An 18,802-nucleotide genomic window follows, 5' to 3' on the forward strand; every position below is an offset into this window, starting at 1 on the left:
GCAAAACTTTCAAGATCAAACACAAGAATTTCACAACCTACAGACCTCAGATGAATGGAGCTGTAGAAGCCGCCAACAAGAATATCAAGAAGATATTGAGGAAAATGATAAAGAATCACAGACAGTGGCACGAGAAGTTATCACTCACTCTATTAGGGTATTGCACCACAGTCCGCACATCAATCGGGGCAACCCCCTATATGCTAGTTTACGGTACAGAGGTTGTCATTCCTGCTGAGGTAGAAATTCCTTCCTTAAGGATCATACAAGAAGTTGAGCTCGACAACATAGAGTGGGTAAAAGGTCGTTATGAGCAACTAGCCCTTATAGACGGAAAGAGAATGAATGCAGTTTGTCATGGTCAACTCTATCAGAACAGAATGTCCAGAGCCTTCAACAAAAGAGTCAAGCCAAGACAGTTCGCACCGGGGCAGCTGGTGTTAAAGAAAATTTTTCCGCATCAAGATGAAGCCAAAGGGAAGTTCTCTCCCAATTGGAAGGGTCCATACATGGTTCACCGGGTTTTGACAAGAGGAGCCCTCATACTTACAGAAATGGACGGAGAATTCTGGCCAAAGCCGATCAATTCAGATGCAGTCAAGTGCTACTGGGGTAGAATTTTGAGGAGCACCCTCAAAATTCCGAAGTAATTTCAGCCAATCACCGCACAAGCAATAGTCAGAAACATCAACCCATCAAACTGGGGCAGAATTTTGAGGAGGACCCTCAAAATTCCGTAGCAGGAGAGGTTGCAATGTCCTGAAATACGTCACAATCGTCGGTTCATCTAAAAGCTATTTTTAATTATACATTTATGTCATGCTTTTACAAAATCTTGCATGTTATCATTGAAACTGCTTTGTTTAGCAAAGCTACCCCAATAATATAGACTGTATCACCAGATCAAAGCCGAACGAGTCAAGCAAAAGCCAGCGGGGATACGAACTAACCTCCCCCTTACAAAACTCACGATTTTTCTTCCACTACAAAAAACTGGAATTAGCTACGAACGTCGTCACTAATCTGTCGCTAAAATGCTTGTAACTAGAAGAATCGTTTGATAATCCGTCGCTAATCTGTCACTAAATGAGATTAGGGACGGATTTTTCTGTTTAGCTAATAATTTTTTTCGTCGCTAAAACCTGATTTTTTTAGTAGTGTTTGGATGCAGGCACTAGGATTGTGAAATCATTAGACATATTGTATGCCCACGAGACAAACATTGTTCAAAATACGATTCTCAGAATTGATGCACTTACCAATATTTGCTATCAGCACACACTAGTAATGTTCCGTAGTCGAAATGCTCCTAGTAGTCACAATGCCGCAATCTGCTATCAGCTAAGAAAACTCTACTATCATTTGTTATTTTATTTCTTGCATAAGGCTACCATTCTGCCTTCCGAGACTAAATGATGTCTCCCTCTGCATCTGCATTGCATAAGGCTACTATTCTGCCTTCCAATCTGCATAAGGTTACCATTCTACCTTCCGAGACTAAACATTGTCTCCCTCTGGATCTGCATTGCATAAGGCTACTATTCTGCCTTCCAATCTGCATAAGGCTACCATTATGCCTTCCGAGGTTAAGCTCTACCTCCACCTGCATCTGCATTGCATAAGGCTACTATTATGCCTTCCAATTTGCATAAGGCTACCATTCTGCCTTCCGAGACTAAACGCTGTCTCCATTTGCATCTGCATTGCATAAGGCTACTATTCTGCCTTCCAATCTGCATAAGGCTACCATTCTGCCTTCCGAGGTTAAGCTCTACCTCCATCTGTATCTACATTGTATAAGGCTACTATTCTTCCTTCCAATCTCCATAAGGCTACCATTCTGCCTTCTGAGGCTAAGCTCTGCCTCCAATTTTCTTTGAAACTAAGCGCTGTCCCAAACACTATTTATCTCGCTTCTCTTACGGGCTAAGCTCCGCCCTTCAATTCGCAAGACTAAGCTCTATCTTGTCCGCATCATACTACTGCATCCTTCATGGGATGAAACATCGTCAACTCATCCAAAGGCGTCATCGTTCGGAGGCACCATCTTCATAGCCCGAGAACACCATGCCATGGCCTGAGGATATTTTTAAATCTTTTGCATATCATTATTCAAAGGCGTCATGGTTCAGAGGCACCATCCTCATAGCCCGAGAACATCATTTCATGGCCTGCGAATCCTGCATCAAACAACCCATGGCCCAGGATATCATGGTCTGAATACGCCATTCCTAACCGTCCAAAGACAACATTCAAGGTCCGACAGGAATTTGCATCATGTTTAAATTTATGCACAGTATACATTTGTGTTGCTCTTATTTGTAGGTAAGATGGCGAGCAACGGCTATCCCAAAAGGAGCGATCCTGCTCCAGTTCCCTCAAGCCATATCAAACCTAACTATTCCCGTAAACTGTTCACTCACCCAGCCCTAGATGTTGCATCCGTTCTTGAAATGGCTTCATCGGTATACTCCGCTGATGGATCCTAAACTACATACGGCCTGATTCCTGTAAATCCAGGATATGTAGGCAACTCAGAAACTAGGGTGCGGCCTAAACCTCTTCAAAACGTTTCTGTTGGCCCAAAAACAGGTGAAGTTTTGAAGAATGACAAATGAACTCAGTCATGGACCAGGTCCATCTTGTGAAGCACAGTCATGATCAACCTATACATGTGAGGTACACGTGAAGGAGATAACTCATACTGATCAAGCAGCAATATCTCCTAATCTAATCAAAAAGATTGCATATTGGATAAGGGGAGAAAGTCTCCTTATATGAAGAGAACACAATCTAGGATAAAGATAGTGTTGGAATTTGAGATCTTCAAGGACTCAACTATGATAGAAGATCAGCAATTGAGTCCCAATCAAACTCTGATTACCAACCTATTAAATGACAGTGATTGTTCTCTTTACAGGTATTGCACAAATGCAGAAGTGAAACTAAATTGAGAGCAAAAGAGTAAGGCGATTTTGCAAGCAATTTATGTGAGATTTGATTGTGCACTCCTAAAGCTACTTGAACGAGATAGAAGAACCAGCTCTATTGTGTCTTTCTTTTATTCTAGTTCAATTATAGTAGGTGGTTTAAAGGTTTACCTTTCAGCTTTCATAGAAGCAATTGTATTAGGTACTTAGAGGGTTCAAGTTATAGCTGTGAGCACATGATTTTTGTTTTATGCAACAATCACTCCAAAAGAAACAAAAATAATGGCCATTGGTTTCGCCTTACAATTTTTGGATTTTTACGTGGCATTTCGTTAGTTATCTGTGATCTTGTCCGTGTTTATTTTATTCAAACAAAATATATAAAAAAAAATATATATATATTTATATATGCCATGTGAACCGTAATCCGTTTATTAAAAATAAAAATAAAAAAAAATAAAGAAATATGTGCATCTTTTGTCATTAAGTGATTTTAGTGTAATTAAATGTTTAGTTATGTGTAAATTGTTGTTTAAGGTTTTATGTTGTGTTATTTGGAAAACTAATTTAAGAAATTAAAAAGAAAAAAAAAGAAAGAAGAAAGAGTTTTCGGACTTGGGCCAGTCCGATTTTTCAAACAAACAGGCCCAAACAACCCAATCTAGAACCCCAAGTTTGGCTCGGTCCAGACCAGCTAACTTCAGGGGCGTCCAAACGACGCAGTTTTGATCTGGTCTGATCTGGGCCGTTGATCTCGGAATGATCAACGGCCAAGATCACATCCCCCGTACCCACGTATAAACCTGACCCGTTCAACCCCGGACCAACCCAACCCCTTGCACTTGAAACGACATCGTTTCCCACTAGCTGAAAGATCCTGGCCCTTCATCTCGCCTCATCCAACGGCCAGGATCTATTCACCCACTAACTATATAAGCCTATGACCATACCCCACGCCCCATCCAAACACCCCCCTACCTTTCATCATCCTCACCACAAACCCCGGAACCCTAGCCGCCCCTATTTCCCTTCACCAAAAACCCGGCGGCATGAACGCCGGTGGCCCTCACCTTAACACCATAGATGCACCTCACCATCCTGAACCCAAATCCACCAGCCACTTAGCTCGAATCCCCTCCCACCTTCTCGAATCTTCATTTGAAGATTCGAGTCGGAACCTGACTTACACCGATTGACCCCAGTTTCACACCAGACAGTCCCCGGACCTCCTCGTGACCAAACCATGCTTGGTTTGGTCCGAATCTAACCAGGGAAACATAAATCCCAGATCTGCTTTTAGGAGCCCTAGGGTTCCTCGTGACTGATCTGTGTCTGTTTGAGCCAAGTGATTAGGGTCTAATGGACCTTAATCGAAGTGTTTCTCATTTGAGAACACTTCGATTAAAGTTCGTTCAACCCTAAGAAAGATCAATTCGAATCCGAGCTAGGGTTTGCTGATTTTCAAGATTTCAGGTATTTTTGTGTTCTTTTCTATCAGTTCATGAGTCTCGTTGTAATTGAATGTTTGTTTATTGCCCCAAAATGTTAGTTGATTTTATTTTTGAATTGTTGGTCGACTGTGTCCTGTCCGCCTTGCCTGAACCTCTGTGTTTGATCGAGTCTTTCTTCTATTCACTGATAATGTGTATATGTGTATGAGCTGTGCAATCAATTGAACTTTGAAATTGACTGATTAATTGATTCACCAGTACAACTTTTGCTTAGTCAGTACAATTTGAATTGTAGGTTGATACTGTTAGAGTTCTGATCATGGTTTTCGATTGTACATGTTATGATTAGTATAGTCGAGTCGACATATGTCGTCGATTAATTTCAGTTGTTCGAATGGTAATAATTTGATCTATTGCCTGCTGGAACTTTGTTTGAATCAAAGTAAGAATCAAGTATGGCTACTTATAGTTGCTGTATTTGAATCTGAAAATGAAAAGATTGGATTGTTAGCTGCAATATGAATTGGTGGCATGTGCATTTGTGCACAACATGTGCATAAAGGCCCTTTTGAGATGAAGAATAACTTGACAGCATGTGCTGTCAGGTTATATTCCTGCTGCCCATGTCTGTTTTTAGTTTAATAAGGTGATTAAAAGGGTTTGTCAGGGAATATCATGGGAGGGTTTATACTTAAATAGTTGAGTGGAAACTGAAAAGAGGACAGACCACATGGGGGGGAGGGTTTCTGATTGCTTAACAGGCTGTGAGTAGTTTGAGTTTAGGATATAAAAGGAAGCAGAACTTCCATTAACGAGAGGAGAATAGATAGACAAAGAGATAAAGGGAGGAAGTCATACACATTGGGGGATTGGATACACATACAGACTGATTTTGGGACTGAGACTGAGTTTTGGAGACTGAATTTTGAAAAAGAAAAAGGCAGACAGATTTTTAGACTGAACTCAGATTTTTCGAGATTTGATTGTTAGATATATACAGACACACACAAGAGAGAAAAACACACAGAAAAATCAGAAACTGTTTCTTCCTATTGTTGTTTGGGCTTCATTTGTTTTCAGCCTTTTCAATCAATTCTGATTCTTTGAAGTTCCAATCGAGTCTATTGGTTGAGTGTTTTCATTGGTTTATTATTGGTTTTGGTCTGCCTGGAGTTCTGATTCTACTCCATTGTGTGCTGCTGTCATTTGGCTACCTTCTCTATCGGCTGTAGTTGCCATTCATGCATTCAAGCCTGTTCTGTTGTTACCAGTTGTTACTGTTGCTGTTTCTATTGCCATTGTTACTCTACTGACTTCTCTTCTTCTTCTGTAAGCACTTCCAGGTACACACTTTCGAAACCATGTTTGTTGAAAGTTTGAAGTTTGAAGCAGAAATAAAGAAATGAATGTTTGTTTACTTCACAATACTTGTGTTCAAAAATAGGTTGAATGGTAGTTGGCCTGTATTTGTTTAAGTTAGTTCCAACTACAATTGCTCTATATGAATTAAAAACATCCTGATTGACATATTAGATAGTATTGTTTGTTAGATCAGACGCATTTTCAATGTGTATAACCATTAGGTTTCGATTTAGTTATGACAGTATAACATAGAATCATGGCAAGCATCTGTATGTATTTTTGTCTAGACCTCTGAACTGTCAAATCTGTTATATTTGGTCCCATTTGATTTCAAGATAAATGTACCCCAAGCTAATTCTCATGTGGTGTTACGTTAACAGGGTGGCCATGTACGCAACCCTCTTGTTAGATTACTTGTTCCTATATAGGTTCGATATGGGTTTCGATATAGATTTACTGTTTCGAAATAATGTGATGACTTTTGAGGAAAACTAATAGGCATTTTGAGTTCAATTAGTAGTAGTTTTCCTAATAAACAGCCGATTTCATTTATCAAGCCCAAATAAGCTAGTTTTAAAATTCAAACTTGAAGGTCGTTTAATGTAAATTTAGTATATGTTATTAGTTTGCTTGCAATCTCCCTTAGCAAATCAACAAGCGTATTCACTCCTTGAAAACAAGGCATGAGGTAATTCTCACCTCATAAACAACCAATCAGGTAATCAAACAAAATTCGGATTCATGAAACATAGTAAAGATTTAGTATGTAGTTGCCTAAACAAGTAAGTTTGGTATCTTTCTCTTTTATTTTTTAGAGACAAATGTAATACAAAATTTAGTCACTTTAGGATATCCTTTTTAAAGGTAATGAGACGAGCCTCGTCAAATAAAGATACACATCGCGAGGCCCTCAACCATTGATCTTAATAAACACATAAGTTTTGGGATGGACTGTCTAGAAAAGTTCACTCCTTCCCCAAAGATAATAACGCGTTAGGCTCTTTAGGCGCGACTTAATTAAATTGTATTCTTAAATTTGGGTGCACATTGATGTGACCCAAATCCAAATCTCAACGGAGTCAAAATGTGTTAACAACTACGGGTGCATTGATTGCGACGTGGTTTGAGAGGCATTTTCGTGACGTTGCAATTCTATAAAAATAAATGATAATAATAAAAGCGGTTTAAACTTAATAAAAGCACGTAAGTCGTAACATGTATTTAAATCAGATATTTAGCCATTATAACAATTCAAGCAACCGTGCAAGAACCACGGGATTCGAGGGTGCCTAACACCTTCCCTCGGGTCAACAGAATTCCTTACTTAGAATTTCTGGTTCGCAGACTTCATTTGGAAAAGTCGAAAATTTCGTCGATTTGGGATTCAAGATAAATCGGTGACTTGGGACACCAAAAGCCAAAACTTTCCCAAGTGGCGACTCTGAATTAAATAAATAATCCCATTTCGAATATTGTCACTTAAATTGGAAAAACTCCCTCGCGCATTTAACCCTTCGGGGCGGGGCGCGCAAAAAGGAGGTGTGACAGCTCTGGCAACTCTGCTGGGGATCGAACCCAGAATCTCTTGTTCAGGGTTCAAGAATTCGAGCTTAGAATAATTGTTATATTTGGCTTTATTATCTGATCTTTATTACATGTTTTTGCATAACGTGCTAAATGTTGTCTTTTACCGCTTTGATATTATCTGAACTGCATATAAACTGTGCCGAAACCCTTCTCTTCTTACCTCCGGGGAGAAGCTCACTGGTCGAGACTCCCTATTCTGTTAGTGTCGATACCTGAAATAAGAAAGAGGCCAGACAAGTTACAAAGCCGGACGATCTCGCGGGTCCCCGGTACGTAGCCCCCTCCTCGACTCGAGTTGTCCGCTTGGGTACACAGTCTAGAATAAATACCCAGGTTATAAACCTAGTATAACGAAACTTCATGCCGGATCCCTAGTAGGAACGCTTATTTGCATCATGTTGCATTTGACTTAGGAGGCTCAACACAGGGGTTGGGGTCCGTCTAGGACAGGCAACCTGAAATGAAAAGACCATCCTGCTGCATCCTATTTGTTTTGCGCATTTATTTGCTTCAGTTCCGCATGCTGACCGGTTTCTAAAAAGGAAAAAATAGCAGCGTAGGGAGATAATTACTTATTTTTGGAAAAAATAAAACCAATGTCCAAGTAGTGTCAAAACCTCGCCGGAATTTTTCTAAAAAGAAACAAGAATAAAAACGAAATTTGTCTTCTAGTTTGATTTATTAAAAAAAACATATAAAAATTTTCTTTTTAATCACTTTCAAAATCAAAAAAAAGGTATTTATTTAAAATAAAAAGAAAAAAAATGGAAAATTCATAATTCAAAAAAAATGTTGTTTCTTTCGTAGTACCTCTTTTATGAATTCAGACTAATAGTCCAAATATTTCCTTAAAAAAAATATATATATATTTTCTTTAGTCTTTATCTCTTTTTCAAAAGAAAATAAAATAAAAAAACATATTCTTGCTTTCTCGGTTTAATTGATTTTCTCTATTCACGATGTACCGAACTACGCCGGTTTGATTCTCACACGGTGTGAGATACGTAGGCAACTCTCGTCAGGTCCAACCTCCCATTTTGCAAAAAAAAAATCTCTTAAAAAAAAGGGGGATCTAGATAATTTTTAATTTTTGAGTCTAATAAAGGTTTTTTTTTTAATAATCACCCTAAATAAATGTGCAGAATGAGCACAATGCAAAATGAACACTTTTCGATAATGACTAAAATCCCTGTCAAGTTGCGGCTATGGTGGAATGATCTAGGTGTTGAAGGACAAGACGAGGTCAAGAAATATCTGAAAGGTCTCACGGGTTTACTGGAAATCCTGCCTCGAAGGGATATCATAAGAGCTTTGGTCACCTACTGGGACCCAGCGCACAATGTTTTCCATTTCTGCGATTTTGAACTCACCCCGACTCTGGAAGAAATGGCTAGGTACATCGGAAATGCTGAACTTCCATTAAAGCATAAATACCTGGTCGCCCCAAGGGTCGTCACAGTGCATCGGTTCTTAGATTCATTAAAGATACCCAGGACGGTCCACAACCCGGATTTGGCTGCCGGTTTTTGTCCTTCATGCTTCATATATGATAGGTACGGTCATGAAGTAGGATTCAACAATCCAATCAACAAGTTGTGCAACAAAGGTATTCGTCAGAAGTGGGACAAGCACATACGGGTAGCTTTCATGATGATGTTCCTAGGTCTTCTAGTATTTCCGAGGAAAGACGGAAACATTGATCTGAAGATATCCAGGGTCGTCAGCACTTTAGTCACGCAAAATGACAGTACTCTCGCGCCAATGGTGGTATCTGATATCTTTTGAGCTCTTACAGCTTGCAAAGCTGGGGGAAATTTCTTCGAAGGTTGCAACTTGCTGCTACAAATGTGGATGACTGAGCATCTCTGCCATCGTTCCGAGATTTTGGGCCATGGTTCCCCAGAAAAGACTTGCATAGAAGAATTTTACACGAGAACCAAAGAGATCGGTTTGCCCAAAGGAGTCATGGCATGGACCTCGTTCTTTCAAGCTCTTACTGCCAGCCAAATACAGTGGACACTGGGATGGTTGCCTGTTGATGAGGTCATACATATGCCAGCAACTAGAACTCATTTCTTACTGATGGGACTTAAGAGCATTCAACCTTACGCGCCCTGCTGAGTTTTGAGACAGCTCGGAAGATGCCAGACAGTACCACATGAGGAAGATCTTAGCACTCAAACAATTGAGATAAGTCCTGACGGACAGTTTCCAGAAGCGAAAATTCGCCAGATCTGGAGTGAGTGTCAATATTTGAAATCTGATACTTGCGTGCGGGATCAGGCCAAAAGTGAGGTGGCGCCAGGTTACCTTGCATGGTAAAGAAGAGAACTTGAGCATGAAAGGCCGGCTAAGAGACCCCACATCCTGAAATTTGCCGAGTCATCGAAAAGGCAGTGGGATTGGTTGGCAAAAGAAAAAGGCTATCATACCGAAATCAGCAGGTTGAAGCAACAGGTGGAAAGCTTGAAATATGAGCACAACATACAAGTCGCTACTGATCTGGGGGAACGAAACAAGTTGACTCAGGAAAACGAGATGCTCAGGGCCCAGATCAAACGGATGAGGATGGACGTTGATAAACAGCCAAGGAATCGATCGGACGAGCTGTTGATAAAGAGGCTAAAAAGTGAAGTCAGGGAATGGCAAGAGGGATTAGAGAAATCTAAAAACGTCATAGCAGAGCTCAAGGCACAGTGGGATACAAGAGCAGATAAGCATCGCCGATACTTGAATCAATTGAAAGGCGACCACGAGAAAACTGTTGCTAAAATAAAGAGAGAGATGGCTACACTTGAGATCAAAGCAGCTAATCAGGCCAAGGATTTCCAAATTGAGAGCAGATACTGGTACGACTTGTTAGCCCAGATGAGGTTAGAAGTACGGCGACTGAAGAATCAGCATATACAGGATGCTCAGGTATTCAAGATGTGTAGCGATCAGATAAAACGCCTACTCATAGAGAAGAAGCAAACCAGAGATAGGATCAAGGCCATTGCCCATGCCATCACCAGACGATGTCTATGATGTGAGAACATGACCAGCGTTACCGTCCTCTCGGCAGTGATGAGTTATTTCAAGCAGACCATGCATGAGCTGGAGCAGCTTGAGAGGGATCTCACACCTAGGACCGCGGCGAGGCCGAATGATGCCCCGCGGGCACCAATGTTCTAAACCATAATGTACTCATAAGTCAAGCATCTTCTGCCTGTTTTTCCCATCAGTTTGTTTTAGTCTATTTGAGTCTAGGTTTATTTTCAAAGTTTGCTCTTTCTTTTGCAAAATGTAGTTTGTAATAGACCGTTTCAACAATAAAAAGGTTGCTTCTTTTACGCTCATTTGTGTTTTTGAACTACGTAATGATCTGATTCACGTGGCATCGTGATACGTAGGCAATCCTCATCGGATCCGGTCGCGGTTTAACCAAAGAGAAAAATTGAAAAAAGGGGGAAAATAATAAAAGCCTAAAAGAATGCCGGAATGACACATGTTTTCGTCGCAAACATGTAGGAATCCATTTAACTGTATAGGTGCATCATGCCCCAACGTGAGATTGCTTATCTGTTATTTGATTCGAATTAACTGTTCGTTTGTCATTGAGTTTCTTCCAGGTTTTTGGAAAAGGTGGTTGGTTTGGTGAATGTCTGGCCTCACACCCGTATTTCACGAGATCGAAAGGGAGTGTTCAATTACCTATTGTTAAGACAGGAGGCAGTGCTCACACTTACTTCACAAGGTCAAAAGGAAGTGTAGAAATGTCTTCAGAGATTCCATTGCCAACAATCCCTGTTTCCGAGGAAAGTTCTATCTCTGCCATCCCCACGCCCGAATCCGCAACTGCGGAGGAAAATAGAATCTTGCGGCTTCGCATGCTGGAAATGCTTGATGACTGGAATAATAGAAAAGAGCCACAAAGCATCTTCCCTGGATTCCCTGAGTTATTCTCCAGGACAAGCGGGATTTCTAATGTCCCCATAAGTTATCCTACTACCCCATTCGGATACCCAGCCATTTCAGCCTTCTCTACTGGATCGCCCTCTGAGTCTCATCCTCGAGTGTCAACGACGGATGTAAACACCAATATCTTTACTGCACCACTTTGCCCGATCACGGTACAACCTACTGCATACAAGCTGGCTTTTGACTCGTCTTCGTTTACATTCCAAGCCCCATCTTTCTCGATGGAACCAACTAGGTTCGCTACCAGCACTAATCCTCCACAACCTCAGTGCGAGCTTGCGCTTGGGCAGGATCAGAACCCCAGAATTGCAGAACAAAATTAGATGGCCAAAAGAATGAGAAGCCTTGAACAGAGCTTGAAGAATATGCAAGGATTGAGCGGACAGAAGAGCGTCTCTTACGCCGACCTATGCATGTTCCCTCACGTACACCTACCAGTGGGTTTCAAGACCCCAAAGTTTGAGAAGTACGACGGGCACGGTGACCCCATTGCTCACCTCAAGAAATATTGCAACCAATTAAGGGGAGCCGGCGGAAAAGAGGAATTGCTAATGGCATATTTCGGGGAAAGTCTGGTAGGAATAGCCTCGGAATGGTACATGGACCAGGACATGTCCCGATGGCATGTCTGGGATGATCTCGCTAGAGATTTTGTGAGACAATTCCAGTATAACATCGACATCGCACCAGACCGAAATTCTCTGTCGAACTTGAAGAAGAAACCTTCAGAAAGCTTCAGAGAGTATGCTATTAAGTGGCGCGAGCAGGCGTCGAGGGTGAAGCCTCCCATGGATGAAGTGGAAATGGTCACTACCTTTCTCCAGGCTCAAGAGTCTGACTATTTCCAAAACATGATGTCAGCCATGGGAAAGCCATTCGCAGAAGCGATTAAGATTGGAGAGATGGTGGAGAATGGTCTGAAAACGGGTAGGATTTTGAGTCAAGCAGCCATAAGGGCGACTTCCCAAACCGTCCAAAGCGGGTCCGGAGGAATGGCAAGGGGGAAGAAAAAGGAAGAAACGGCCATGGCGGCTTCAGGAACAAGGGAATATCGTAATCCCCGACCCCGTTTTCCGGAAAGAACCTCACAACACTACTACCCCCACTCAAATCTGGCATATGCTCATCAACCCTATATGGTCATGAATGCCCAGCCTTATGTCCATCCGCCGCAACAAGCCAACCGAGGCCAAGCTCCACTTCCCAGAAATCAGCCTCCTTACCGCAACCACTATAACCCACAACCTCCGCAGAATAACTTCCGCCCTCAGGAGCCACCTAGAAGGCAGACTTTCACGCCCATTGGTGAACCATACTCTACTTTGTTCCCGAAGCTAGTTCAGTTGGGCTTCCTGCAACCAGTCCCTCAAACAAGGCAAAACCCGACGTCACCTTCTTACAAAGCTGGAGTCAGATGCGCCTATCATTCAGGGGCCGAGGGGCACGATACAAATGACTGCTGGTCGTTGAAAAGAGTGGTCGAGAATTTAATAGAGCAAGGGAAAATAGTGCTAAGGGACGAGGAGGTCCCAAATGTGACTAACAATCCATTACCTGCTCATAATAACGGGCCGCTGATCGGGATGATTTGCGAAGACAAAGAATTTGACCCTGCTTTGAAAGCTATAATCGCCATTGTCGACGCAGGGAAAAAGCCTGAAACAGCCCAGAAACCAGAAAAAGGGGAAAAGGCCAATACTGCAAAGCGCAAGCCCGAAAATAAGGTGGAGAAGAAAGCGGTACCGGTAAAGGATGGAGTTCTTTACATCCCACGAGGTCGAGCAGAGAAGCCGCAGAACTTTGAGGTCAAAAAGGCAAAACCTATGTACGTACCAAAAGGGGCCTATGTGGTCCGGGGGACGATTCAACCACCTCGGCTGAATGAGCCAGTGGTTATCGGACGCGTGCCACAAAAGCCGATGACAAACCCATCCACAGTACCGTGGAACTATCAGAGGACGTTGGTAACATACAAAGGTAAAGAAGTCACGGGGGAACTTCCAGAAAGTACTCTCATTGGAAGGTATTCAAACACCCAAGAGCTGAGCAACGCCACACGGAGATGCTTCCCACCAAAGAAGCCTGTAAGTGTTGAAGAAGCAGAAGTTTTCTTCCAACAAATGAAAATGCCAGACTACGAAGTGGTAGACCAACTACGCCAATGCCCCGAGCAAATGTCCATGCTATTGCTATTGATGAGGTCGGCCGAGCACCAAAAGATCTTGCTCAAGACTTTGAATGAAGCATACGTACCAGTTGAAACCTCAGTTAAACAACTGGAACGGATGACGGAGAGGTTCTTCGCCATTAACCAGATCTCTTTCAGCAAGAATGACTTACCTCCAGAGGGAGCAGCTCACAACAAAGCCCTGCATCTAACAGTTAAATGCGAAGACTACTATGTCAAGAGGGTGATGTTGGACGGAGGTTCAGGTGTTGACATTTGCCCTCTCTCCACGCTACAAAGAATGGAAATTGGGACCGGAAGAATCCTACCCAATAGTGTCTGCGTAAGGGCTTTCAACGGCATCAAGAGAGATATCATGGGGGAAATAGACCTGTTGTTGGTCATAGGACCAGTCGAGTTTGAAGTAACCTTCCAGGTGCTCGACATGGATACATCCTACAATTTTCTCCTCGGCAGACCTTGGATCCATGCGGCAGGAGCTGTGCCTTCCACTCTTCACCAGATGGTGAAGTTTGAATACGAAGACCGAGAGATCGTGGTCCATGGAGAAGACGAGCATGCTATTTATCGGGACCCATCCATCCCATATCTTGAACCAAGAGAAGGGAGCGAACATACGGTCTATCAAGCTTTCGAGATTGTACTAGCAGAGCAGCATGAAGAGGGAATACCTTTCCCCCAGCCTTTCTTGTCTAACGCCTCGGTTATGGTGGCCAAAGAGATGATCCGGCACGGATTTAGGCCAGGGAAAGGGCTTGGACGAACCCTGCAGGGAATAACAGAACCCATCACCTTGCCGACCACCAAAGAACCTTTTGGACTAGGTTTCAAACCCACTCCAGGAGATGAAGAGTGGGCAAAGAAAAGGAAAAATGAGGGTCGGAAATTACCTCGACCATTGCCGGATTTATATGAAACTTTCATCAGGCCAAGTTACACCGAAGAAGAAGACGATGAGGTCTTCACGGCTGAGGAAATCGAGAAGATATGTGGGGCAATGAGAGAAATGCTCTACGAGACTCACATGGTTCAGCCAGGTGAAGGCACAAGCACTGCTGAGATGTTGTACGTGGGGCCAAACGCAAAACTTCGAAACTGGGAGGCCACGCCGTTCCCGACTGGACGAAAGTCCGGGTAGACCTGTCCTGCCACCTTTCATGTGTCACAAGTTATCTCCAGGACATAACTTGAACGTTTTCTTCCCTTCAATTGTTGTTTTGAATTCCTAAGTTGTAAACATTGTTGTCTTCCAACTTCCCAAAGAAAATAAAAAAAATCATCATTGCTTTCCCATTTTTTCTTTTGTTCTTATTTTTGTTATTTTTCCTTTTATCTTTCCTTTCAGTTATAATAATGCAGTTTTAAATATGACATGCTTGCGGACTTCACGCCCAGATCACAACGAGCTATTTAATTGTGAATTAATGAACCCAGAACCAGAATATGATGAAGAAGAAGCTTTTAGGGAAATAAACCGAGAGTTGGAACATTTTGAGAATAAACCTAAGCCAAATCTGAATGACACTGAACCGGTTAATTTAGGAACTCCTGAAGAAATCTGGGAGACCAAAATAAGCATTCACACGGACAAGAAAATGCGATACGCGATAATTCAACTTCTTTTTGAATTTAAAGATGTGTTTGCTTGGTCATACGATGACATGCCGGGATTAGGTGTCGATCTAGTGGTTCATAAATTGCCAATTCACCCTGATTGTCCTCCAGTTCAACAAAAGCAACGAAAGTTCAAAACTGAGATCAGTGACAAGATTAAAGAGGAGATCACCAAACAACTGAAAACGGGAGTGATTCGGGTAGTCCAGTATACAACATGGTTGGCAAATGTGGTTCCAGTACCGAAAAAAGACGGGAAAACTCGGGTATGTGTAGATTACCGAGATCTGAATAGAGCAAGTCCCAAAGATAATTTCCCACTGCCCAACATCCACATCCTCGTTGATAATTGCGCCAAATACGAGATACAGTCTTTCGTAGATTGTTACGCTAGATATCATCAGGTATTGATGGATGAAGAAGACGCCGAGAAAACTGCCTTCACCACGCCTTGGGGCACCTACTGTTATCGGGTCATGCCATTTGGTCTGAAGAATGTTGGGGCTACTTACATGAGGGCCATGACTGCCATTTTTCATGACATGATGCATCAAGAAATAGAGGTGTACGTGGACGACGTGATAGTCAAGTCCAAGACGCAGGATAATCACATCCAAGACTTGAGGAAGTTCTTTGAGAGACTGAGGAAGTATGACTTGAAGCTGAACCCAGCCAAATGTGCTTTCGGAGTTCCATCGGGCAAGCTTTTGGGCTTCATAGTGAGCAGGAGAGGTATCGAATTAGATCCAACAAAGATAAAATCTATCAGGGATCTACCTCCCCCAAGAACGAAGAAAGACGTGATGAGTTTGTTGGGCAGATTAAACTATATCAGTCGATTTATTGCCCAGCTGACAAGCACGTGTGAGCCCATATTTAAGCTGTTGAGGAAAAATGCGGCGATCAAATGGACGGCTGAATGTCAGGAAGCTTTTGACAAAGTCAAAGAATATCTTTCGAACCCCCCAGTTTTGGTCCTGCCAGAACCAGGGAGACCGCTGTTCTTGTATCTGACAGTCTTGGAAAACTCTTTCAGTTGCGTCCTCGGGCAACATGACATAACCGGAAAGAAAGAACAAGCAATCTACTACTTGAGCAAGAAATTCACCGGCTACGAGGCCAAGTACACTCTGCTAGAAAGAACATGTTGCGCTCTGACGTGGGTTGCTCAAAAGCTGAGACATTACCTCCAAGCCCACACTACTTTCCTCATAAGCAGGCTGGATCCTTTGAAGTATATATTTCAGAAACCGATGCCTACTGGAAAACTGGCCAAGTGGCAAATCTTGCTTACTGAATTCGACATAGTCTATGTCACTCGCACGGCAATGAAAGCCCAGGCGCTAGCAGATCATTTGGCCGAAAATCCAGTCGATGAGGAATACCAGCCATTGAGTACCTACTTTCCAGATGAAGAAGTAAACACCGTAGAAGTGGTCTCGGAGGACGCTCATGTTTGGAAGATGTTCTTTGATGGAGCCGTGAATGCCAAAGGTGTAGGGATCGGGGCAATTTTGATTTCGCCTTCTGGTCAGCATTATCCCGCCACAGCTAGACTGCGTTTCTTTTGTACAAACAATACAGCTGAGTATGAAGCCTGCATTATGGGCATGCATATGGCGATCGATCAGGATGTCGAAGACTTACTGATTATGGGGGATTCTGACCTGATTATCCGGCAAGCCCAAGGTGAATGGGAAACTCGGGATGTCAAACTTATCCCTTATCGACAGCACGTGGAGGACCTCGGCAAGCGTTTTAAATCAATAGAGTTCAGGTATATCCTGAGGTGTCACAATGAACTAGCGGATGCACTTGCTACTCTGGCTTCAATGCTACCCTACCCGGGCAACGCCCACGTCGATCCATTGGAAATCCAAATCAGGGAAAGACACGGTTACTGCAACGTAATCGAGGCAGGATCAGATACGCAGCCTTGGTACCATGACATCAGGAGGTTTTTGAAGACACAAGAATACCCCGAGCATGCTACTGGAGATCAAAAGAGAACCATTAGGCGGCATGCAAGTGGTTTCTTTCTGAGCGGTGAATTGTTGTACAAGAGGACCCCGGACCTCAACCTACTAAGATGTGTCGACGTCGAGGAGGCAAGAAAGATCATGCACGAAGTACACGCAGGAGTGTGCGGACCCCACATGAACGGGTATGTCTTAGCGAAGAAAATCCTTCGAGCAGGTTATTACTGGATAACCATGGAAAAGGACTGCTTTAGTTTTGTTCGGAAGTGTCATCAGTGTCAGGTGCACGGTGATTTGATTCATGCACCTCCCACGGAATTGCATCCCATGTCTGCACCTTGGCCATTTGTTGCATGGGGCATGGACGTCATTGGACCAATCGAGCCAAAGGCTTCAAATGGACACAGATTTATATTGGTTGCCATCGACTACTTCACAAAATGGGTAGAGGCTGTCACTCTCAAGTCGGTCACTAAAAAAGCTGTAGTGGATTTTGTACACTCAAATCTTATATGTCGTTTCGGTATTCCTGCGACTATCATTACAGATAACGCAGCAAACTTGAACAGTCACTTGATGGGAGATGTATGCGAGCAGTTCAAAATAATGCATAGGAATTCTACTCCTTATCGGCCAAAGGCCAATGGCGCTGTAGAAGCGGCAAACAAAAACATCAAGAAGATTTTGAGAAAAACGATCCAGAGTTCCCGACAGTGGCATGAGCAGTTACCGTTTGCATTGTTGGGGCATCGCACTACGGTACGCACGTCAGTAGGAGCAACTCCTTATCTTTTGGTTTATGGGACCGAGGCTGTGATACCAGCAGAAGTAGAAATTCCTTCGCTTTGAGCCATTGTCGAAGCAGAAATCGAAGACAGCGAGTGGGTCAAGACTCGATTAGAGCAATTGACTTTGATCGATGAGAAGCGAATGGTCGCGGTTTGTCACGGACAGTTGTACCAATGAAGAATGGCCCGTGCTTACAACAAGAAAGTCCGACCCAGGAATTTCGAAGTAGGTCAGCTGGTACTGAGGCGTATTCTGCCACATCACCAGGAAGCAAAAGGGAAATTTGCTCCAAATTGGAAAGGCCCATACATCATCAGGAAAATATTGCCGAGAGGAGCATTGTACCTAGGTGACATTGAAGGAAATGATCCCGAAACAGCAGTAAATGCAGACGCGGTCAAAAGATACTATGTCTGAGTGACGTCCCAGCGGTGCTGACACATTTGAAATGCTGAAGGTTTTGTTCCCACTATCAACTCTCTCTACAAGCCTTTGAGCCGGTTACAAAAGAAAAAAGAAAAAAAAACAAAACATTGATCGAGGCCTGAACTACGTCTGACTTGATTCCGAAAGGATACGTAGGCAGCCTCTCCCTGAGGTTCAGTCACACCAACAATAAAATCCCATTTACCCTGAAATTGAAACCGGGGCACGTTAAGCGGTTTAGAAGTTAGTATCATCTACCTCTCTTTACCAAGCACAACCCTTCAGATCAATTACCGAAGGTGGCGGGAAGCCAAAAGGCGTCACAAATGAAGACCGGTACACTGTAAATTGAGAGAAATAAAATGAGAGAGTCTCGTCGGTGAAAACCTCTGGGCACCGCGAGGCGACGGGAGTAGAGAAACCAAAATGAGAGAGCTTGTGTAGTAAAAATTCTTAAAGAGTGCTATCAAGTGACAGCAAGGAGAGAAACGAGAGAGGTCAGCTAGCGAAAACCCG

This window comes from Nicotiana tabacum, chromosome 16 (assembly GCF_000715075.1).
Source record: "Nicotiana tabacum cultivar K326 chromosome 16, ASM71507v2, whole genome shotgun sequence".
Lineage (NCBI taxonomy): Eukaryota > Viridiplantae > Streptophyta > Magnoliopsida > Solanales > Solanaceae > Nicotiana > Nicotiana tabacum.